Genomic DNA, 26,127 nt, shown 5'->3' with positions numbered 1-26,127 from the left:
GTGATGCTCCAAGCAAGAAATTATTTACTCATTTGTCTTTTTGATACCAATATATTTTCTAAGTTAATTCACTGCAGATTTAAGAACAAACACAGAAGTGCATAGGGAGAATTTATCTGGGGAGAATGTATCTGATATTGATTAGGTGGATACATTGAGGGAATTATACAGGATTAATACTGAATATGGAGTATTTCTGATGAATGGTAACACTTGGCTAGCAGATACATTTCTTTGGCCTCTAGCCCTAACAAAATTTCCTGGACAAGTTGATTCTTCAGTTTCATTAGACAAAATATTTCTCGTAAGCATATTTTGCATTCTGCAAAGGACAACATGTACATTTTTGATTAATTGCCTGGTTAGTTGGAAGAACACAGTTAATGGTTTTACACATAGTACCTTAGATGGGAAGAGTGGGGAGCTGTAAAAGTATTAACTTCTATTTTAATTTTATTTTGTGTAAAAGATCAAATTTCATGCTTTATGCTTTTCCAAGCTCTAGAGTTTCTAAAGTAAGACAGTAAAGAAAGATAGAAAATGTTGGTCTGATAATGTAAACTTCCTTATAACTCAGGAGATGCCATGTTGAGGACGACTAGCAGCTACTCTACTGAGAAGTCTTTATGCTAGAATGAAGGAGTGGCAGTCCATGGAGGGTAGTAGAATCTGCTCATTGGGCAGAGATGGGATGGGGAGGGGTCAAAGTGAGATGGGATAGGGATGAGGGCTCCATGGCTTCAGGAATGCTGTTGTCTTTAGCTGGTAACCACCTGCTAAAGGCAACATTTGCCTGGGAGTTGTAGTAATAAGCAAGTATTAAGTATTAGGCTGCTGGGATCAAACTCAGGATCCAGAAAAGAATATGGTGGGTACAGTAGAAGGAACATATTAATATCTAAAGTCTTGATATATGTTTTCATCTGAGATACTGTAGTTTTCATCTCCACAAATTCAGTTTCAGTCTTTTTTATATCTTACATAACTTGAATGTTCAAACTTTCCTCTAGCTTCTTGAACATATGGAACACACTTACAATAATCACTTAATATCCTTGTAGATTAATTCTCTCATCTGTATCATAACTGAATCTGTTTCCATTGATTTTTTTTTCTCTTTATAGATTGTACTTTCCTGCCTCTTTGCATGGCTGATAATTTTTGAATGGATGGTAAATGCTATGAATTTTGCCTTGTTATTTATTGGATGTTTATGTATTCTTACAAATTATTCTGCAGCTTTGTTCTGGAAAGCAGTTAAGTTACTTGCAAACAGTTTGATCCCTTCACATCTGGCTTTTATGCTTTCTTAGGTGGGACCAGAGGAGCATTTAGTCTAGGGCTGATTTTTTTTTTTTTTCTTACTCTGAAGGCCAAAAAAATCCTTCTGAGTATACCACCTGATGCCCCATGAATTACAGGATTTTTTACCCTGTCTGGTGGGAAGAGAAACTATTTTTTGGCTTTGGATACACTCTAATCCTTGTGGATGATTACTCATACACATGCACTGAAACACAAGGGGGGGTACTTTGCAGATTACTGGGCCCTTCCTTTGTAAAACTCCGTGGTACACTGCCCTGTGAACTATAGCTCCTTGCCTCTCTGCATTCCTAGCTCCATCTCTTCAACTCAGGAAGACCTGGGAGCTCCTTCTGGATTCTTCTTCTTTATGCCTTGGCTGGAAACTATGCCCAGGCAGTGAGCTGGGACAACCACAGGGTTCACTTCATTTGTTTTCCATCCCTTAGAGATCACTGCCCTTCATTGCCTGGTGTATATTGTCTTGAAAGCCATTGTTCTTCACATATTGTTTCATGTATTAAAAAAATCATTTTTTCACCTATGTGTGTGTGTGTGTGTGTATGTGTGTGTGTGTTATATAGTTATTGTTTTAGGTGAGAAGGTAAGTAAATCCCTGTTACTCTGTCTTGGCTGGATACAGAAGTCTCTGGGTTTGAGTTTTGACCCTACGTCTTGCGTGTTATTTGATTTTGGAAGAATTACTCAGCCTTTTCCTCTTCTTTTCTATTTATGAAATGGAGATAATAATACAGTGATTAATTGATGGCATCATATAGGGGAGAACATATCATAGTCTATGAGATTAGGCAAAGGAGTATCCATACACTGAAAGTGAACTTTATTTATTTTTTTTTAAGATTTTATTTATTTATTTGATAGAGAGAGCTCACAAGCAGGCAGAGGCAGGCAGAGAGAGGAAGGGAAGCAGGCTCCCTGACGAGCAGAGAGCCCGATGCGCGGCTAGATCCCAGGACTCTGGGATCATGACCTGAGCTGAAGGCAGAGGCTTTAACCCACTGAGCCACTGAGGCGCCCCTGAAAGTGAACTTTAAACAAAACAAAACACAATACCTGAGTGGGATGAACTTTCTCCCTAGCAGAAATCACCTGAACATTTTTCTTTTGCCCAAACAGGGATACTTGCCTTATTTGTTGCCCTCACTCCAAATAATGACCCTGCCTTTTACCTGTAGGTCTGCTTAGTAAAGGGTCTATAAGCCAAAAGGCAACTTGTCTCCTCCAAGAACCCATGGGGCAAAAACCAGTTTTATCTGAAACATTATGCCAAACCTATACCACCACACAATTATAGTACCATTAACAGAATCTGTGTAATTTGTGGTTAGAATTGATTTTCTTCCTTATTTCACCTTAATTTAAAGTAATCACTTTTACCAAACTTTTATGAAGTAAACTGCCTTATAAATTGAGAACATCTGCCCACAGTTATAAATATTGGAACTCATTCAGCTTATAATCAGTACATTGACATTTGAAAAGAAAGTGATGTTTTTTAAAGAAAAGATATCTTTTTTCTGACATATTAAAATTCCAACTCAGTAATGTGAGAAAATAATAAAATTGTATGGCTTTTTTTTATTGCATGTTTATTTAGGCCAAACCAGTATGAGGCAGCTAGATTAATTACTTTTTTACTGTTAAGTACTGTACATAGTTAATTATTTCATCTAAGTTGTGTCTGAGCCAAACCTGTGAATTACTGTTCATGCAGGGCAATGATGATAATTTATGTACTCCCTCCATGCTACAGCTTGTTAATATATTATTTTTGATTTGAAACTAGATGTTAAAAGTTTGCAAGAGGCTTTTAAAGACTACTCAGTGACATAAGTTCTAAAATTATGGATTTCAAAATTAAGGTTGACAATATGCTGTAATAGGAAATTATTTAGATGATGGAATTATAATACATTTTGTCTGAAAAATATATTTTTCCATATTCTACTTTGATATGTTGACTCTTACAGTTTCAGCTTTTGCTTTTTATTCCGCCTGATTTTATGGTGTGGAGGTTACTTTGGGACCTTAGATAGTTTTTCAACACGCACAAAACCTGATCTCGCCCACTGTCCCAGTATGGCTGATCAGATACTTAACTGTGGCTACAAGTGCCTGACGGCCGCAAGTGCTTAGAGAGGTGCTCATAATCACCATGAACTCACCAGGCGAAACCGATGACACTGAATCTATTTTTAAAGTTTAAGATCATCTTTACAAAACTTGAGTAACAGGTTCCCAGTGATACATACATATAGTCAAGTGAAAGAGAACTTAAAATGTTTTATAAGTTCAAAAATTAAATTTTAAGAGATGCCATTAAAAAATAAAGAAATCAGTAAAAATAAAAGTGTAATTTAAAAAGATAGAGATGTTACAGAGTTTCCTTGCTACTCCCAGCTGGCTCGGGGTTAAGCCACATTAACACTGGGAAGCTTACTGGTAAAGCAATCTCAGGCACCATTTTCTCCTACTGAGCCAGAATCTGCATTTCAACAAGATTCTTCAGGCGATCTGTGCATTCATTCAAGTTTAGAAACCTAGTCTAGATGGACATTTAGTAATCACTAAAGCTTGTGGATGGACCCAACAGTTTGCCCTTCCTGTAGACTGGAGAGGGCCCCAGTCACTAAGCCCACTCTGGTGGCGTGGGGCTGTCCTTAGAGGGACTGGGGAACAGGACAGGTAAACTTCAGCTGTGTGAGGGTCTGTTGCATTTTCTTGGGGAGCGCTTTCATGAGGAATTTAGAAGAGTCCCAACGAGGCAGAACTGTGTACCAAGGAGAAGAAATCTGTTTCACATAACACAAATATCTGTCAGGTCCATTCATATAGTAGATGAACTGGATGTTAATCTTTTGGATGAAAATCAATACAGATCCAGATTTCTTGCCGGAACTTTGGTGGGAAGGTCCTTGCTTATTTTAGGAGAATCAAGGAGCACGGTGAAGATAGCAGGTGCTTCACATCTCCTTGAAGCACATGCTTATCTTTTCTTGTGTGAAATATGTGAATTTTGCAATGTGAGTGATTTTAACTAGTAACTATTCTTTCTTCTTCTTCTTCCCCTCCCCCTCCCCCTCCTCCTCCTCCCCGTCCCGTCCCATCCCCCTCCTCTCCCCCACCTCCTTCCTCTTCTTCCTTTTAAAAAATTCTCCTCCTTAAAATGCCTGCACTTGCCTCACAATTTCTTTTCCTTGCTGAGGCTTTAACTGTTCAACCACTAGAGGTCTGTATTACCTATTTTAAAAATCATACCCAACTAGCTGAAACTTTGAGCTCTCAATTTCAAAATCTATTTCTGTTTTTTAAGATTTAAGATCTTTTTAAGACATAACACCTGGGAATAAAAAATCACCACGCTTTAGGAAATGAAGCAGAAGAACCTGTTTCCCCTGCTATTTCCACTATACAGCTGAGCACAGCTTCATACTCAAGCTCAAAACTCAATGGCCAGTCACAAATCACAGGAACAAAATTTATTTTCTGCAAAATAGTTATTTCCTTGATTTATTTTAAGATGTCTGTGTTTTTTAACTTTAGATTTTAAAGCATTTATTTTTCTCTTTTGACAAGTTATTCTCAGTTTTAAGACACCGATTTTACAACTTTTGTGAGGGTTTTAATATAAGATTTTTCTTTAATTGGTCATCCAAGATTAGATTAAAAATGAATGTTCTTTTACACTTACTTTATAAGGCTCTGCTGTAATTTTATAAACCAACGAATGAGCCCAGGTTTGCATGGTTAAAGCGGTAATTGAGGTGATGATTGTTAGTGGCACCTACACTTTGGGTCCCTCAAGTTTTCACTGTGTTCCATGTTTGCAGAGAGATTTTTTTATTAGGAGTAGCGCATTTGGGCCTGCTCTCTGCCAGTAGCACTGCAGGCTCTGAACCTTCCAGAAATCTAAAAATGAGGTGTCCTGTTTACAAGATACCCTAATGATAACGGTAAAACCTTTCTACAGCCTTATAGAGCAAGGCTCCCTGAAACACAGCACGCTCATATATTCACATATTTAAAAAGAATGGTGGAAAATATTACAGACATAAAAGCCATAATTTACTGTGTATTGCACCAGGGGTTTGGGATTCTGATGCTAGATTTTCATAGATTGTAATTATGCCTGCATTTGGAGTAAGTGGCTACCTGTGTTGCCAGGCAAGGTGTAACGCTAAGAGGCTCCCTTCTTTTAAAAGGCATTATTGCTTAATGTTTCTGGCCTGTACTGCTTCCAGAAGCATAAGCGGGTCTAGTGTGACTTCTCTCTCAGTCTGTCACTTTATTAAAACATAACAATTTGCAAGTGTTATTTAGCAGATCAGCTAGGTTCATTTCAAAGGCTAATATTTAACAGAGAGGGAAATAACCCATCCCTATCCTTTTATAAAAAGTGTTTTCTCAGGCAAATTGCCTAGTGTCTTCCATAGATCTCAAAGCTAGGATTCAATGATAATTTTAGTAATGTCTTACACTGCTTGCCTACATAATCCAAATGATCAGTTCCAGAGAAGAAGGAAACTAGTTCACAGTGCACTAATTTGTACAACATACCGCATTATTTAAAGTAGCTACTTTTTTTCTTCATTTCCTATTGCATTTTTGTGTCTGGCTGGTGTCATATGAATTAACAGTTTTCTCACTGAAATGTGACAAAAATATTTGCTTTACCCTATCTTTAGCATTCCTTTCAGAGCTCTGGACTCTCCTACTATACACAATGATGCTAGCTTAAAGTTGCACCCTATATCCGTATCAGCAAATATTAACAAGGTGTTCATATATATATATATATATATATGGTAAAAAATGCTGATGGTGCAGCAGTTAATTAAAAGCATCAGCAGGAAGTTATCAGGCTCTGGAGAACTTGATGGGTTACATCTGGAAAAGAAATGATCAGAACCAGGGTGTTGGAGTCAGTCCCAAATTCCAGTTCTGGTTCTGACGTTGGTTAGCAAAGTGGACCCTTTAGGCTCAGTGGCCATGAAAAAAAATGAAACCAATAAGAGAACTTTGCCTATAGGGTTTGTTTGTTTGCTTGCTTTTTGGTGGATTAAGTAAGAAAGTGCAGAGGAAGCGACTGACTCAATGCCTGATCCAGTAAGTGTCCAGTTAATGGGCATTATTTTTTCTGCTGCTATGTGTCTACATTTATAAATATAATAAAATAACATAAAATAACAATATAATACAATTGTAACATCATAGTACCTCCTAAGTGTTGTGGGAAGTTAAGATTATGTATATCAAACAGTACCTGGCATGGTTGCTTCCCAAACTGATCTCCCAAGTTTTTACCCTTAAAACTAAACTCCAAGAGGCACCTGGGTGGCTCAGTGGGTTAAAGCCTCTGCCTTCAGCTCAGGTCATGATCCCAGTGTCCTTGGATCAAGCCTCAAGCCCGAGTCCTTGGGCTCTCTGCTCAGCGGGGAGCCTGCTTCCTCCTCTCTGCCTGCCTCTCTGCCTACTTGTGGTCTCTGTCTGTCAAATAAATAAATAAAATATTTAAAACAAAACAAAACAAAACAAATCAAAACAAAACAAAACCCTAAACTCCAAGTTGGGAGAATTTCAAGGATAATTCATTCCTGGACTTGAGATTTTTATTTATTTTTTTAATTTTTAGCTTTTTGAGTGAGAAGATTTGCCATTTAGATGATTTACATCTCACTTATTTTTTTCTGATCTGGATGATGACTGAAATTTGTGAGTCTACCAGATTAAGAAGATAAAATAATGCATTGAAATTGTAGGTAAATAGAGACAAATCATTTTCAGGGAAGTTAAAAAAACTGAAATTAAGAATCTGTTAAACCTTCAAGAATGGAAAGAAAAATGTGATCGTGCTTAAAATACTATTTTCATATCTTTCATTACTCTAGCCCTAGCAACTGAGGAAAGTTTGTATTCCCTAAAATGAGGTATAGTAAGTATCTCCTTTCAGGTGAGAAATCTGGGGAGAGGGATTGGGAAGGAAGCTGTGACTCACTAGCTTTTTAGTAGGGACCGAATACTGATTAAATTACAGGCATTATTTTAACTCAACTTGTCTTCTCAATACTATTCGGATTTAGAATTAGAACTGCTGTATTTTGCAATGAGCACTGAAGAGAACAAAGACCAGCTACTGACATACAACTAAAAAGGTTTTTCTCAGAGAAGGACTAGACTTGGCAGTTTGGCCTTTATGCAGCAATTTCCAAGGACACGCTGGAGTTACAAAAGAGGTACATGCTTTCTGAAATCAGAGGCACTCACCTGGACAGAAGTCCAGATCAGTTCAAACCGACTTTCATGTTTTTATGTGAGAAAAGGAAAACCTCTCATTTAAAGTTACGTGTTGTGTACTCAAAATGTTCTAGTTCCTTGGCAGGCTGATTTTATGGGATGTCATTGCTATGTGGGGTACTAGGAAATAAATTCCTATATAATTATCAATAAATAACCGTTTGTACTATTAACTAGCCTTAGGACCTGGAAGTATACCAGAAAAAGTTCTTTTGGGGTCATATTTCAGTTTAGAGAGCCAGCCACACATTGGCAGTTGAGGACTGAACCCCTACATCTTTCTGTCAACTCAGTACAACCCCATTCCCAGGAATCTCCTTATATTACCACCACTTTGGAAATCAAATCACCATTTCCACTTCTTAGTACATACCCTAAAACTCTCCACATGTGCAAAAGAAATGTACAAAAATATTTATGGTAGCATTGTTAACCAGGCACTGAGTATTGCTTTTCTATAATAAAGGAAGTTGCTTTTTTTTTTTTTTTTTCTTATTCTGTTCATGATCACTTCTCATTTATTACTCTTGGGGAAGTCTTTAATGGAGGCCTGTAGGGCAGCTGGCCCATTTGGGGGAAGCATGACATCACAGATGCTTGTCTTTTCCTTGGCCCATCTGCTAGAAATAGTAACTAAGTCTTTTGCCTGTGCTAGTAGGAGAGGAGCTGTAGAAAATCAAATTAGCAGGAGAGAAACTATTAGTCTTCATTTTCTTGTTTCCAACCTGCAAATACAGATTGTTAAATACACTTGTTCCCTAATTCTCATTAGGAAATCTTGTAGAATAGCAGGACAGAAAAAAAGCATGGGGATTATGAGAAAACACCACCACTAAAATATAATGCAAAGTCAGGGCTATTCCTTCTCATTCAGACTATCCTACATTTGTAGCATTGGTTGAATTTGAAAATTTTTATTAAGTAATTTTCTTCCTTATTATACGTGGATGAATGCCACAGTTACAATCCCAAATGTATCTTTTTATTTAGAATTTTCTTTTTATTGGGCTTGGAGATAAAATAATTGAAATAGGATAACTAATATATAAAATCATTTTACATTTGCTAGTATCCCTGGGATTTGTTAAGTTCACTGGTATATTTGCCTAAGATGGCAAAACTTTCACTAAAAATAACTTAAAGGCCAGGTTATATACCCCCAAGTCTTTATTACTTGAGTTTTACTTTCAGGCCCAGAGACCAGGGATTACAGGTCAGTGATTGGCAAAGAGTTTTTGAAGTATACCAAAGGCCCCAAACAAATCAGTTGGTGTCCAGGAGAAACGGACATCAAATGCACATTTTTAATATTTAGAGTTCAAGTTATAGCCACAGAACCAACTATTGGGGATAGAATCACAGACCTGACTTCTTTTAAAAATCTAACATTTTGGAAACATTTCAGTACATTTCAAAGCATTTTAGGTCTTTAAATTATTTAGGTTTAAAGTTCCATTTCTTTCTTCTCCTAGCATCCATTCTTAAAGTCTCCAGTTTCTACCTGTTAGTCCTGCTATCCTTCAATAACTTGATTTCTCTTTCGTTATACATTCTTCTTTTGTGGTTTCTAAGGATGTTGGCCTATTTGCTGTGTCTTGAATTTGCTGGCGTAGTGCTGGCGTAGTACTGCCTACGGCTTTGCTTTTGCTTTATGCTTTGCTTTTGCCTAGAGGAATCTTTCCCCAGGTGTCCACAGTGTTCCTTCCTTCTTACAAAGGAGGCTTTCCTTCCTCCCCCTCTCATTTCTATCTCCATTCTCCATGTCATGCAACATACTGCATTTTTTACTTGATTGTTTTTCTGTCTACATGCACTAGAATATAAGTTCTCTGAGGCCAGGGGTTTTTGTCTGCTGCTCACACTTTGTCCTCGGGACTGAGAATGGTGCCTGACATGTAGGTATCTGACAGAAATACTCAGTGAATCACAGCAGAATTCGTTGCAAACCACAGCCCTAAATAGGAATAGCTTGTTTTTAACATCATTCTCATTCAGAAGGATTCTTACTGTCATGCATTTTATTTGATATTTTTATTTTAGAGTCTGAGGAAGAAATTTTAGGATTAACCAATACCCATTCAGTAACCAACTTCTAGATCACAATAGTTTTAAACTGAAATGTCATCAGGATTTGAGCAGTTAAATAAATGTGTGAAGTACCCTATTTAAGGTATTAGGTAACAATGGGGTCTGTGATAAACAGGAGAGTTTATATATACTGCCCTACTTACAGGCATTGGATTTGAAAAATAAATTTAAAAGATAGCACTGTCTGAAGAAAATGAGTCTACCCATGGTTTCAAAGGTCCACTTCAGCTATCAGTATGTGGCTGAGAGGACCATGAAGACTTTTTCCAAGTCACATTGTTTCTTCTACTTCTTTTTAACTATATACACAGGTCTGGGTATGTGCCCGAATCTACATCAGGACAGGAATACTCGACTGATCAAATCTAATTACATTTGCTTCCCAACTAAATTGTATATCACCTTCCCCTCTTGTGAGAGATATAGCCCCTCTTGGGTCCTCAGCATCTGATTATTGCAAACCTAATTGATTTGCGACATTTCATTAATAAAGTTAACTAAAACTAATTATACATATTGAATAAAAGTTTCCTGTGAATTGAATTATTCTATTTAGCTTAAGGGTTCTTAATTGTTAAAATGAATTGCTGAGGAGGATTGCAGAATTACTTTCTCTTGGGATACACACACACACACACACACACACTCAACCAATATGAGTTGATGGATAGCGACACCACAGAAACTAAAAACAGAAACAAAATTGATTAAATGTGAAAATTAAAGATGTTAAACATCTTCCAAAGAAGATGAAAATCATAAAAATAGGTTACCTAGATCTCTTCATTTTAAGATGTTGAATTAGGTCTGTTAAATTTGTCATATTATCTTAAGTAAGCTAAAATAAAAGTTTTAATTAATTGACATTTATTGTTTTATTCATAATATGATTTTCTTTCACTTAATTGGTTTATACTCTATTTCTCACTCTTTAATTCAGGTGGTAAGTTCTGTATAACTCATCCATCTAATTACGTCTAAATTCTAGCAGAAATCCAAGAGGAGCTTACTACTACTTCAGTTGTCCCACCAAGCTCATGTGTTGTGGGCAACAGTTCTCACAAATACAGCCATTTTCTATTTGTTCCACCGTGTATAGATATGTTCTATGTAAAATGGATATGAGCATTCATTAATGGTTTGGAGTTGAACAAAATATGGCCAACCTATTAGTATGATATATATCACATGAGAAGCTGTTGTCCTTAGTGAGTCAAATTTGCATTGCTTTCACACTGCCAAAGCAGTTTGAACTTTCTGCTTTACACTGTTAAGACATTTGTTTTATCCTCCTGCTCTGTACACTGACCATACTAGAGGGACCAGAAGCAAGTGAAATGCCCATTTTCTTCTTCCTCTTTAATGTGGGAGTATCACTGAGAAGCCAAGGCAGGGTCTAGCCTTTACCCACTGCCTCTTTTAATCTATAGCAGCTCTATTTGCTTTGTATGGTGACCCATGCTGTGTACAGATGTATTTTGGCCTTGCCTGGGTGAGAAGAGGAGGAGAAAGGCTGTTCCTGACTAGATTTTGGACTTGCAGTATGACATTGTTCCTGTTGTCCCAGAGCTCCCTAGAATTTAAGTTCTGGAAATGTGCCCAAGACCTAGTTCCAGATAACCACCTTTCATCATATCTGTGCTGTGTTATTACATTTCTAAAATACCTTACACCTTTCTGGAATTTAAAAAATGATTCCTAAAGGTCTAAATCTTCTTAAAAGTCTTAAAAGGAATGACTAGTTGAAGGGGAAGGATGACAGTATTTTTGGTACTAGTCAAAAGTTCTCTCTGCCAGCAAAACAAAGCCTCCACATTTTGGTGCTAATTCTCTGAACTCTTTTAATTATTAAAAATCTAAACAGTAACCTAAATTTGAGTCTCTTATATGGTCAGTTATGTGCTAAGCATATCTAGCTCTATTTTTCAAGCCTAAGAACAGTGTTTCCGTAGATATACTATGGATATCTAGATATCTAGTATACCTTCCATAGATATACTATGGATAGGTTCTTTGGAGTAAACCTGTTACTCTATAAAGAAATCTGTATTTTTCTTTATTGTAAGAACCACCCCTCAAATGACTAACCTGTACTTTGCCTTTTTTTTTTTCCATTGGTAAGACCCAAGGATTCATACTTGATAATCCCAAACTAGGTGCTAACTTCTATTATATATGCATTTATTGAAAAATAATACTAATAGTGTGTAAAGGGAATACAGCCGAGATATTTATATGCTTTCCTTTTAGTTATATAGCTATTTCAAATTCTTGATGCTTCGATGACTCAAAGACAAATTCATTTTTAATTTTTTGCCTTGTGTAACACACAACCATTAGTCTAGGAACCAAATGTAATTGAATTACTAGGTATAAGTGACCGGAAAGTAATTGAGACTGACATTTTAATAATGGGATCAATACTAGTGGAGAAATGGTGACATGGTGACTAAGAACTTTAAGAATATACTATAACAGGTGGTGATTACATTAATTAACAATTGAAAACAAAGTACTGTTCTCTGTGATACGAATAATTTGGAAACAAAAATAGAGACTCCTAATATCTTGTGCATTTCTAGAAAAAGAGAAAAAAATAAGTCATCTAATACTTATTTTGCATGGCTCTCCAATTTCTGAAAAAATGTTAAGTCTTTTGTAGTTACCTCAGTATAATTGAGGCATATCTATCATTGCAGTAAAAAAACCTCACAGAATATAAAGAACAAAAAAAAAAATGTGGGTCTTTAGAAATGATCCTACTTATTTTCTAGTTTTGTTTACTTGGGGATGTCAATGATGGAGGTAAAAAAACCCAACAGCTATATATTAGTTCAATAAAATTGCATGTACCTCTTCTCATAATTTTTAAGAAAACAAGAGCCTCTAACCTTAGGAGAGTAAATAAGATACTTAACACCATGTATTTTAATATGCAAGTAAATAGGAAAAAGAGAAAATTACTATGAGATGTATATTAGATAACCTACAGCTGAGAAAATTAGAATTTAAAAAATACTTTAAAATTTCCCAGTAAGTTTAAAAGACCATAAAAATTTCTTACCAAGTAACAATGGAAATCCACTGCAATTATTAGTAAGTTGTTTATAGCAATAAAAAATTTTCTATGATACAAATGTTGTATCTAGAATTTGTATCTAGAATTTTCTGTGATACAAATGTTGTAAATCTGTCCTGTCCAACAGTAGAGCCACTAATTATATGTGTCTTTTCTTGAAATGTGGCTAACACAACTGAGAAACTGAATTTTTAATTTAATTTAATCATAACTGATTTATATTTGCATTTGAATAGCCATACATGGCACATGACTACCATAGTGGTCAGTGCAAGTCTACAGATTTTAAGCCAGTAAATGTGGTCTATATTTATTCTTTTAAATGTCCTGTTTTCCTTATTTTTCCTAAGTAGATTTCAACTTAAATTCTTTTGGTCCTATAAAACAAGCTCTGAAATGCTGTTTACACATTACTGTTTTAAATCAATAAGAGGTCAGAGTTCTTTAGTTGTAAGTTGGTAAAATGGGCACTGCAATGTTCAGAAACTCTAAACACACCTTTTGTATTTTAGTAGAGTGCCTATGGATTGGGTGGGGGTCTTGGAGATTATTTTACAAGAAACTAAAGGCAAAGTTGCTAGTCAGTGGCAGAATCAGTATAGCATTAGTACTTTAACTAACAAAAAATAACTTCTTTGAAGTAAGCATGTTTTGCCTATTCATCTGTAACTTAATGGTTTGAAAAAGTTGAAGATTTTATAGTGGTTTTTTTTTTCACTGTTTTGTTATTTATAAGGAAAACATCATATTATTTTGAAAGTTTTGCTACAAATATGTGACTGTTAGAAACTGAGGGCTTCCAAAACAAGAGAAGGGAGGCTGTTCATAGAATCATTTCCATCAGGAACTCCCCTGGATTTCTGTCTTGCTTTTTCTGTTATAAGGCTGATGGAGTATTATGGACAAACAGTTCTTCTGTTCAGAACTCTTAGGATATAAAATAAAGTTTCCTATTTAGGACATATATTTGAACATACTTTTTCTAGAGCTGGATTTTTGCTGAAAACATCTATACCTCAAAAACAAAACAAAACAAAACAAAACAAAACAAAACAAAACAAACAAAACAAAACAAACAAAAACCCCCCAACCTAAAGATTTCCAGTGACAGAACTCTGTAGAATGTTTCTATTTTTGTCTCCAAGATTAAAGCAATCCTAAATAGTTTCCTAATACCACCATGGAGCGCCTTCCAGCAACTGTTTCCCATTTGCCAATGAAGCAAAGAAAAATAAAATCACCTCTAACATTTGTCTGCCCACCCAGCACCTGCCCTGTCTTCTGCTTTGATAAAATGTAATCACAATATATTGAGAAGAGGGCAAGCTACTCTCTTTATTCTCTCTGGGGGGACTATGGAGTGTCTCCCCTGTTAATTTAGGAGGTTGAGGGCTTGTTCCTTGAGCTGTTTTTGTGAGGAGAAAAATATCTTTTGATCTGGAAAATACAGGAGTCTTTTTATGAAAAATAATCAGGTAGAGCAATATGACAGGAAGTGGATGGACGGAGCAGTCTCTGATTACCCACGCTGCCCTCTTAGGTTCTGAGTGTAATGCCCAGCTGCATGTCTCCATGGGATTCATGCCTACTAGGGGGCTAGACTATATGGGTATTGAAGGGTACTTTGCCTCCAATTCCACATTGCCCTTTTTGCCTATATCTTACTGGAGTAGGGGAAACTTTTATATGAATGGGACTCAGAGACATCTGGATTTTCTGAAGGTGAGCAGGTCAAGTTTTAAGGTTTATGGTCCTTGGACATATGGTCTTTGGACATGTGCTTCTGGAAGTGAGTGCTTCATAGAGCCCAACCCCCCCATTGGGTGGCTGAGGAGAGAACACCATCATTTCCTTCCTGGTTTTCTGAAAGCCCTGCAGAGTATGAAGAACAATCCACCAATGGCCACAAGGAGATCCTTGCCAAGGGGTTACAAATCTCTCACATGGTTTACATTAACAGATGAATATCATGGTAATTCTAACATTGTTTACATTTAAAATTATATAAATATGTATATTCTAAAGCTGCATATAAGGGATGAGATAAGACTGGAATTTCATTCTTTTCTGCTTCCTCTGTTTCTGTCATTAGACAATGGTGTGTGTGGCTTCTTGTGCTACCTCCACCATTGACACATGAGAGAAAAACCACTGACAGATGCAGTGCTATAGGTATAAGATATTTTACCTGGATCAGAACTTCTGGGATGGCTTCTACGTCTTAGTCAGATGAAAGCTCAGCCATTTTAGACCAATTTATCATATATTCAACCTGAAAAGAGAAAAGATTAATGAGATTCACTGAATATGGTCAGATTTTCATTTTTTAGTTGATAGAGTAAATATTAACACTACATCTTAAATGTGTTTTTGAAGGGAATGAAACTGTCTGGTCCATATCAAGGATATGTTTGTCCTTATGTAGAGTTAGGCTGCACAAAGTGGCAGTCTGTTAATGTGGGATTTCATCTTCTTCCTGGTTATAGTCAACATGTTCCCCATACCCTTGTAGATACACACTAGAGGAGAAAAACAATGTTTTGGGGTAAAATAAAATCTTATTCTAAGACACTTCTGTAGACATAACTAGTAATATAAGAAATCTCATAATAGATTAGATACCTTATGAATCTACACTTAAACTTTGATAAATGATTCTTTTTAATATAAACCTATATAAGTGTGATTGCACCAGAACTGAAAATAAATCTTTTTTAAGAGATCTGGGTTTTTTTTGTATGTCTGTTTTTATTTTTCATTGTAGTGACACATCTTGTGGTATAAATGTCAAGTTATAAAAAGAGCATAAAAATAAAAGTTAGTGTCTCCTAGCTCATGTCTCATGTCTCAGATCCCTTTCCTAGAGGTACTTACCTCTAACAGTTTCAAATGTATCTTTTTTTTTTTTAAGATTTTATTTATTTATTTGACAGAGATTACAAGTAGGCAGAGAAGCTGGCAGAGAGAGAGGAGGAAGCAGGCTCCCTGCCAAGCAGCGGGGCTCGATCCCAGGACCCTGGGATCATGACCCGAGCCGAAAGCAGAGGCTTTAACCCACTGAGCCATCCAGGTGCCCCAATATTTTTAGGACTTTTAAAAAAGCATACATATGCATATAAATGTGTATATCCACATTTTTTTTTCATTTTACACATCATACTATTCTGCTCTTTGCCTTTTTGTTAAATTTAATATGGCTAGAACTATCTATACTGTATATATACATCTGCCTCATTTATTTTGATGACTATACAATATTTCATTCATTGCACTGACACATGATGATTTATTCAACCAGCCCCCTGTTAATGGGCCTTACGGTCTTCTTTTTTTCATTTTCCCTTTCTGGCTGCTTAAGAACATGCCTGAATGATCCTGTTTATACATATGCATTTTTTAAACTATGTATCATTAGAAAAGTTTAAAATGATTGTTGAAGCAAATGGTATAATCCATGTTTTTGAGAGATACTTAAAAATGTCCTCTATAAAGATTATATGATGCTAAAAATCTGGCTTTTATCAAATCTCAAATTTTTTTCTCAGGGTGATAAATGTAAAGTATATATTTGTCTTGATTTGCATTTCTTTAGTTATGAATGAGGTTGAGCTTTTTGTTTTCTTATCATTTGTAGTTATTCTTCTACTAGTTTGCCCAGTAATGGCCTTTGCTCATTTTTCAATTGACTTTTTCACTGTTTCTCATTTTAAAGAGCTTATACTGGGGTGCCTGGGTGGCTCAGTGGGTTAAAGCCTTCAGGTCTTGATCCCAGAGTCCTGGGATAGAGCACTGCATCTCTGCTAAGCAGGGAGTCTGCTTCCTTTCCTCTGTCTCTGCCTGCCTCTCTGCCTACTTGTGATCTCTGTCAAATAAATAAATAAAATCTCTAAAAAAAAAAAAATGAAGAGCTTATGCTATGTTGGGAAAACTAGCATTTAACATGTAATGTGTGGCAAATAGCTTTCTCAAGTTCCTGTTTATCTTTTGACTTTGTTTATTGTCCTTTTTACATATGATGGTTTTAATTTTTTTATGTAGCTAAATTAACCAATATTTTCCATTATGGATTTGGGGGATTTTTAAAAAGATTTTATTTATTTATTTGACAGACAGAGATCACAAGTAGGCAGAGAGGCAAGCAGAGAGAGGAGGAGGAAGCAGGCTCCCAGCTGAGCGGAGAGCCCGATGTAGGGCTTGATCCCAGGACCCTAAGAACATGACCCGAACCGAAGGCAGTGGCTTTAACCCACTGAGTCACCCAGGTGCCCTGCGGGACATTTTTAAGTAAGAAATTTTTTTAAAGCTGAAGAGTTATTCAAGAAGACAATAGGCATATTACAGATTACTTTTAAAACCACAATATATACCAACTTTACTATAACATTCTTATTTGGAATGATTTTGGCATTACAAGAATCTCTTTTTATCCATGAATTTCAGTGTTTTTTTGTTTTTGTTATAGCGATAAGACATTTCCCATAAGATTATTTCTCTTAAAAAAATACCACCTTGGTATGAACCTTGTGAACTTCTGTAAGGCCCTAGTGTATCTTAGGGGAAAAAAAATCAGAAAGGGTCGGATTTCCCAGTATCATTTTCTGCAGAGTTAGTAGCAGTTGTCTAAAGATCTGAATTCTATACCAAAAAAAAAAAAAAAAAAAAAAAAAAAAAAGGAAAAAAAAAGTCACTTTTGATCTTAGCCTTGATCTTAATAACTCTCCAAAGCTTTTAAGATCTGTTATATATTTTCCCTAGTCTTATCTGGTCTACAAAGATGCAGACATTTAAAAAGTATATCAGTGAATTTAACCATACATCAGTGCTAATATAATTATTTTCATTAGAACACTAAAGACCCAAGTAAGTCCATAATGTCAACTTGACAAGAATCTGTCGAACACACACACACACACACAAGCTGAATCACACTCATGATTTATGTTTTGCTTTGTTCACTTATGATTATCTTTCCTTGCCATTAAATATTATTAAATATGTAAAAATGACTATATAATGTCCCATCATATAGCTTAACCTAATAGGAACTTAAAAAAGAATAGATTTGTGTTTCTTTTAAAAATTATTCTATTAACCTAGTTGATTAAATGCCAGAACACATTCAAGAAATCATTACGTAGGAATCACATCAGATACTTTTCCATTCCTGATAAAGTGGCAGCATTTAACTGTGTGAAGGTTAAGGGCTGGGATCCATCAGGGTACAATGTGTTTTATGTGAAGTGACCATCATTTGCACAGAAAATTACTAAAGCTGGGCTCATGGAACATTCTTGTTCTAGTGGTGTATTACACAGATTTAGAAGCATGTAAAATGCATTTGAATTGGATTAATGAGAAGAGTTTGGGTCAAAAGGTAAAGAAAAATGTATGTGATAATGAAAGTATAAATATATGAATTTTGTAGAAGAAATCCCATGTTTTTCAATTTATTTAGAAGCCTGGTATGGATTCTGTGCAATGGCAGTCACAAATATGTGGAATTGTTGAGACCAGCAGGGTCATAAGAGAATCATTGGTACTTTATCATTTATTAGCTCTAAGAAATTCTGCTGCTGTGTGCAGTATGTCTCCTAGGCGCTACCACCCCGCTAGGCCCCTACAACTTGGCGTTATGGCAGCCCTGTGTTGACTGTATCCTAAGCCATAAGTTATAAATTAGATACTGTAGTGTTAGTGCTGCCTAAACTTCCAGATATAAGCAGCTGGTGAAGTTCCATCTCCCAATGATGTCCCTTTGTCGCTGGGAAAATTGTAGATACTCAGTCCTGTTGACACACCTCTCCTCTCAAACATGATCACAGGGAACCCAGACTCATTTATGTCTTTTGACCAATGTCAGTAAGCCCCTGTCAGATCTGGCTTTTGGCCAGATCCAGCTGACATCTCTCAGAGAATCTACATGCACTAGGAGAAATTGTTCAGAGACTCAATCATTTGGGGAGTCACTGGCTTAAAAGAAGTCACCATTTGCTTGCAGACTGACTAGCTAGTAACTACATTCAACTAGTTTTATGAGACATGCTTGTAGACAATTGTTTATATTAAAGCTAAAAGACTGATATAAAATTTCAGTTGGAAGGTTGAATAGTTTGTGTAGGTAGGGAATCACTTGTTCAAGAGAAAAGTTTTTTTTTATAGCATCAGAACACCAAAAGGTAAAAAGAATAAATTTTAGGTAAGTTATGAAAAAACAGAGAGATAGCAAACCTTAACTTTTAAAGAATGAGCTGTCATAGTTTTAGTATTTCTTTTCCAACTAAAGAAGGAATTTCTAGAATTCTTCATTATTACACTTAAAGGTAAGATGACAAATATTACAAATAAAATCTTGTTTTTTTCTATGAAATAGAACTTGATTTAAAATTATAATGTTAAATAAATTCTCAAATAATTAGTTGGTCTTAAAAAGGAGACAGCCAAATGTAGAGTAGACAATGTGGGGTGGCAGGTAAAAGTACAGGAATCAAACCAGTTACCACATTTGGGTGAGTTACTTATCTTGTTATTACTCAGTATCCCAAACTACAAAATGAGGATAAAGCAGTGCCTATTTCATAGGGATGTTGTGAGAATTAAATAAAAACAGTATTAAAGGCTGAACGTATTTGGTATATTATCTGTGCTCAATAAATGTGAGCATTATGTAAAAATGTTACTTTATCAAAAAACCAATAAAATAACCTCTAGGTAATCATTCTGCTTTTTAAAAGATTTTACTTATTTATGAGGGAGAGAGCATGAGAGCGTGCACAAGCATGAGAGGGGTGGGGCAGAGGGAAGAGAAAACACGCCCTTGAGCAGAAAGCCTGATGGCGCTGGATCCTAGAACCCTGGGAAATGATCTGAGCCCAAGGCAGACCCTTCACTGACTGAACCATCCTAGGTGATCATTCTAAACAAGGTCTAGGTGCTGTATACTTGGACTCCTCTAACTTCATTGTGTGTTTGAACTACCTGGGAATTTTGTTAAAATGCAGATTCTTATTCAGTAGGTCTAGGTGGAGTCTGAAAGTCTGCATTTCTAACAAGCTCCCACATGATGCTCATGATGCTGATCTTTGCCTTGACACTTGACGTAATTGCGGATTATTGCTCCTAATATATAGTACAGTGGTTCTCAGTAGGGGCAATGGGATTAAGGAAAATTTGGACAATATATACAGATTTAAAAATACCTCCCAGGTGATTATAATATGCTTTCCCTACCCTTTCCCTAAAACCTGAAGAACCACTGATTTGCCATTTCAACTTTTATTCTGTTTCTCCTTTTCTTACTCTTTCCTCTACTTTCCCCTTGCCTTTACAGCTTTAGACTAAAAAAATAGTAATAATAGTTAGTTCCCCAATTAGTAAGAGTAAAGCATCAATTTCAAGTCATTTTATTGTGTGTAGTAGGGTACTATACTCAAATGAGCTTTGAAGAGTGGTTTCTAGCATATCTCTTCTAAAATATAGGGACCTGGGTGCCTGGGTGGCTCAGTGGGTTAAAGCCTCTGCCTTCGGCTCAGGTCATGATCCCAGGGTCCTGGGATAGAGTCTCTCATCGGGCTCTCTGCTCTCTGCCTGCCTCTCTGCCTTCTTGTGATCTGTCTCTCTGTCAAATAAATAAATAAAATCTTTGGGAGAAAATATAGGGACCTGAAAAATGTATTTAACATTTCCCATGGCTTTAGCTAAAAACAAATAGCAAGCAAGAAGAAAGTGAATTGAGGAGCATTTAGTAATAGAATACAAAGAAGCATTGGATGTGGTGCATATATTTTCAAAGGAGGTATACTCCCCTAAGGAAGGGAAAGTTGTGGAAGTGGCTGGAATCAAACAATGTGACCGCATTAGATGTTCCACCCGGTCTGAAAAGGAGGACAGAAGGAGGCTTGTTTTAAAAATGGCTTCCCACCCCAGTGTCACTGAGATGCCTGGAGAGTCTCATATCCAAATATGTACTTAGCTTGACCAACATCTCTCTAGGGCAAAGACCATTTTTATACTTCAGTGTTCTTAAGGAGCTAATATTACTCAGATCTATAGTATTTCCTCTGTAAGTATCTTCTACTATTATTGATACATTTCATACATATAATTCTTCATTTTCCAAGGCGGATAGAAGAACTTTGATTAATATTAATTGGTAAATATCTAAAGACATCATAGAGAGCAAATTAGCAATCATAAACTCTTTTTAATAGTACACAAAAATATAATGTGTTCCCCAGTATTCTCACTCTGAAGTTAACCATTCAAAGTTAATCTAAATTTAAATAAGTTTTAACATCATTTAGTGAAGAGTAAAACAGCTTATTTGTGTATAAAGTGAACAAGAAATCATATAAAACTTGACCCAAACTGAATGATTATTAATTCTATGATTTTAAATTCTAAGGACATTTAGACTTAAGACTTGGAATATGAAGGCATAGTGCGGTTAAGAAAAACAAAGCATACCCATTTCTTCACCCATTTTCTAAACTATTAAATGTTAGAAAAGGTAATTAAATGTGAGTCTAGTAACACAATTTAAAATATTCTTAGATATAAGAAGGAAACTCTAGTAATCACTGGCAAATTCTAGACATTTATTTCTACTTCAGACATTTGGATGATGCACCTATTTAGGAACCAGATAAATAAAGCAAAAACTTCTAAATTGAGCTGTAAGAATAATGTAAAATACAGCAGTCATACAATATTTATAGCATATAGTGAATCTTTTTTGCATATAGTGAATCTTATGTTAGTAAAATACTTGAAAGATGGTTTTAACACTCAAGGGAATTGTTTTCCCTTGTGACCATTTGCTACAGAGGATCAAAAATCAGCAGAACTTTCAATGTTAATATGACGACTAATAACAAGATTCATTGTCATATCTATGATCTATATATATACATACTTTATGTTCTATTTCCAGTTATCAAATTTGTCATTAAAATGACCACTGACTAATAAAACATTTGGCAAATATATATATAGCTCATGTATAGCTCCTTAGTTGTTGTTGTTTGTTTGTTTTGGGCTGTGATTTATTTTGGATGTGTTTTAGAGCTTTAATAGGGTAATGGTAGTCATTTGTCAAATCAGTTGAAAATGATCTTAAGCCCCTATGGACACTCCTCGATTTAAGATAGCTTATATATTAAGCCATTAACTTTAAGTAGCTAAAGTTTATATAATGAATAAAGTAGAAAAATGTAAAATGACAGCTAAATTTAGGCTGGAAATGGAACAAAACTTCTTTTGCTTATGTGAACTTTGATATACTATTTTAATAAGTAATTACATGACAGGGAACACAAACCACGTTATTCAGTGACTTTAGGCAGTTTTCAAAGGGAAGGCTTAGAACTATTTTGCAGAAAAATAATAGCACTTTTCAGTGGCGATGAGTTTAAAATGGGAGAAGAGCTTTCCTAACCTGGCCTTGACTGCTTTGTCATAGTTTGCTGGTCTGGCTCTATATTTGTTATTTGCCACAGTGTGTCTTTAAGACAGCTTAATTAATCTTCAGAACACTTGGATTTACTTCAGACATCTAAATAAAATTCTAATTTGCTCGCTTACTTGGGAGACTCTCTGGCATAGGCCAGTCATGACTGAGCAGACAAAGCACTAGGTAAACTAACGAGTGTGGGGCTAAAGGCCGGAAGCCTGCATCAGGCAGTCAAACCATGCAAGTATTATGGGACTAGGTCTCTATAACAAATCTGAAAACAAAATACAGCATATCTGTTATTTGCTTGAAAAGGATGTGGTGGCAGAGATAAAACTGTAGAAAATACGCATCATACATTTAAGCTGTTAGTTTTAGACTTCTCTCAGCTAAGTATTTTACCAGGGCTTTGGTTAAGTAGCAGATTAAATTTTCTTTCACTATTTTCCCTCCCGCATAGGGCAAATAATTAGTGATAGTAACAACAATAGTAATAAGCAGCAGCAACAAACCAAAAAATACACACAAACACACACACACACACACACACACTTCTTACCTGGAACTAGGGGGGAAAAAACACAATGTAAGAAACCCAAACAATCCTCAGATTGTTTGGTTTTTGAACACTGAACCACGAGTAGAGAGTGACAGGAAAGATTTAGGCTTGAAACTCTTGGGATAGGGAGCACTGCCGAAGCAACAGTGACTGAGAGACATTTTATACATCTTAAGATAAGTCTCCTTTGGTATCAGCGGAACCAGTGGAAGAAAACAAGCTTTCTTCTGACTTGTATGATGGAGAATTTGATTCAGTTTAAGGTCACAGAAGGAGACTTCATCATGGGCACAAAGAACAATGAAATCAGGAAAAAAAGGGGGGGGGAGAGACAGAAGAGATGACAGAATTGACAGTAATAACTGTGAAACTTTATCACATGCTGAGACCTGGCAACTGTGGGTACACTCCCTGAGCCATAAACCAGGTTATGGGAACCGGCAGCCATAATCTAGGGGGGAGTAGGGATGGACTTTTGGAGCCAGCACTGGAAACTTAATGATTTTCCAGAATAGATACCAGGACAGTTATTTAGAGGGTTTTGAGGGTCCCAAATATGGATTAAATGGGTAGTTATTTTAGACTATTATTTTTTAAGCAAATAACTAGGAAACAAAAGGAATCAAGGAATTTTATTACTGGAGGGAACCTTAAGGGCGGGGACCTGAGGTTCAGAGTTGTGAAATAACTCTCCTGATAGTACACAGCCACTTATGTGGGTCTCCCCATTCCCAGCTCCTGGCACTTTCCTGCCCCTGCACTGTCTGCTTGTGAAGGTGGCAGAATCCACCACAGCCTAAATAGAGATTATCTGTGTGGAGCCTTTAGAGCTAGGGAAGCACTACAGAGACAGGGAAGCAGGCAGTTTCTTAGAGAGGACTTAGAAAAAGCTTACAACTTATGCTAAAGGAAATAAATGCCTCGGGATCCTGGACACTCACATGCTGTCTACCAAGAGAGTCATGTTGGGGACTAAATACCTTTAGGAAAAACAAGTCGCTCAACAAAGTTTTAAAAGAACAGTAGCATCCCAGATTTCTTGCATCCCTCACTGTTACTTTCTTTTCTCTCAATGACACTAGAAATAAATGTAGCTAAGTCCCAAATATGATCCCAAGAGAAAATGAACACCCGAACGTTTACTGAGAGGAGAGGACTTTGAAGGCCAGTAGTGGAATTCTGATACACCACCAGAAAATAAAGAAAAGGTGAAGAAGCCCCAGTAGGGTTCAATAGCGGGGTCTCTACTAGCTGCCCAAAGACAACGGGACAGGAGACGCTTTGAGAAAGACTTGCTGAGGTCTTGGGGAGAAGTAGCAGCCTGAAGGTATAGGAAGACTGGGCTGGACAGTTAAGAGGATTGAAGAATGGAGTGCGAGGTAGGTGATGTGGAGGAAGGGAGCCGAAAAGATTTTCTCTTAAAATCCTGCCTCAGTTACAAACGTGTACTGGCCAGGGCTGTGAGATTGGGGTGTGGAGCTTCCCCCGCTTCTCCCCCTTGCCAATCTAATGAATCAAAGGACACCTGGGGAACACCTGAAGGTGGGAGAGTTTGCTCCAGATGGGGGCTATGCCCAGTTCCAAGGACCCACCAGTACAGTTTGCAGGGAGGAGTGAGGGGGAAATGCGCTGTGCTGGGGTGTTGCCTGGGAAGCAGAAAGGGAGGTTGGGGACACTCCAAACTTCACCTTAGAAATAGCACAACTTTTAAATGGACGCCCCGCGGAGTCATACCGGCTTTTCTCTCAAGCTACCGTGAAAAGACAAGAGTTGGCTAAAAGCCAGGAAGCCAGGAAGAAAGTTTACTTGGTTGCATCCCAGTTCTGCAGATTTCTTGCTTGGACTCAAAAGAGTCTGGTCAAATCAGAATGAAAATTTGGGGGCGCGCAGCGGAACAGTCTCAAATTGTTCCCTGTAACCCTGGCGCCCCTCACCTGATTTGGGGGAGGGCTGCCCGTTCCTGGTGGGCGCCAGCCGGAACTAAGCTAGCTCTCTCCTTCGTCCCCGGGAACCTAACAACACAGCACCCGCAGTTAGGACACCTTGACATAAAATTGAGCAGGCCCGCCTCGCAGCCCCCAAACCCGGCATGGGACTTGGTGTCGACTCACCCGCGCCTAGGGCACTGAGCCCACGTCGGACCGCAAGCCGGCAGCGCTGTTGCGGGGCTTCCGCCCGCCGCTTCCGCGTCCCGGGGGTGCGCCCTCACTCCTGGGGTTCGCTTGGACTGCTCCCCATCAATCACCGCCCTAGCACCGCAGAGCTGCTAGCCCTTGCCTGTCACCACTGCCTGGGGCCCTGGCTGACAGGCGCTGGAATCATCCTCGATGAGGCAGTTCTGAATTTATAGCGAGGGGCGTTGCTGCTCAGGAGGTTCCAGGGACGAGGCACTGTTTTGCATTCTCTCCTCCTCCGCCCCGCCTCTGGAGACCCTCTTGGCCCAACCTCCTCCCCCTCCAGATGCTGACGGAAGCGGGAGGGTGCCAGGATCTTACCCCAGGGTCACCTCTTAGATATGTGCGCACGTGGCTGGAACTCTGCATTAGGGAGGGTCGCGAAATGGGGGAGAGCTGGGGGTACAGGAGAAATAGTTCAGGTCCGAGATAAATGTTTCCCAACTTTTTTTTTTTTTAAGCTTGGAAAACTTTTTAAGGAGGAATTAGAGAACTTCTCTTTCCTATAACTCAAACTTTGATAATACTCTGGTGGGTCATAGATACCATATATTAATTTCAGGTTTACAGAGTGAAAGGGTGGACATTTATGTCCTTCTATTGGACATGCTGTCAGAGTGCATGTTTAAAAGTATAAAAACAAAAAAAGTAAAAGAATAAAATATGACCAAATATTTAAGGAAGAATTACTATAATTTCTTCACAAGCTATAACAAAAAACAAAAGAGGATCGCTTCCCAATTCATGCAGTGAGGCCAGTATTGCCCTGATACTAAAACCAGATAAGACATCACAAGAAAAGACAACTCAGATAAATATTTCTTATGAATGTAGGTAAAATATTAACAAATTGAATCCAGTAACATATAAAAATGATCATACACCATGATCAAGGGAGATTCATCCCAGGAATGCAAGATTAGTTTACTGAAAATCAATTGATGTAAAACATCCTATCAGTAGAATAAAGGACAAAAACCACAGGATCACCTTAACAAATCAGAAAAAGCTTTGACAAAACTCAACACCCTTTCATGATAAAAATACTCAACAAACTAGGACCAGAAAGGAACTTACTCAATATGTAAAGTCCATCTGTGAAAAACTAACATCATACTTAATGGCGAAAGACTGAATGTTTTTGTATCTAAAATCAAGAATA

General features: G+C 37.1%; 1 protein-coding gene across 1 annotated transcript in view; it reads right to left on the bottom strand.

Moving 5' to 3' along the window:
- Positions 1-24,936, bottom strand: part of AGTR1 (angiotensin II receptor type 1) — a 47,330-nt gene extending 22,394 nt beyond the window's left edge. The window contains exons 1-2 of the mRNA XM_044255073.1: positions 24,903-24,936; positions 14,973-15,056 (exon numbers count right to left, since the gene is read on the bottom strand). The gene's annotated coding sequence lies outside the window, so the exon portion shown is untranslated. The remainder of the gene's footprint in view (positions 1-14,972; positions 15,057-24,902) is intronic.
- Between the last annotated feature and the right edge of the window lie 1,191 nt (positions 24,937-26,127).

The sequence above is a fragment of the Neovison vison genome, chromosome 6, assembly GCF_020171115.1.
Source record: "Neovison vison isolate M4711 chromosome 6, ASM_NN_V1, whole genome shotgun sequence".
NCBI classification, from domain to species: domain Eukaryota; kingdom Metazoa; phylum Chordata; class Mammalia; order Carnivora; family Mustelidae; genus Neogale; species Neogale vison.
The sequence above is the reverse complement of the archived record's forward strand: the minus strand, read 5'-3'. Positions and strand labels throughout refer to the sequence as shown.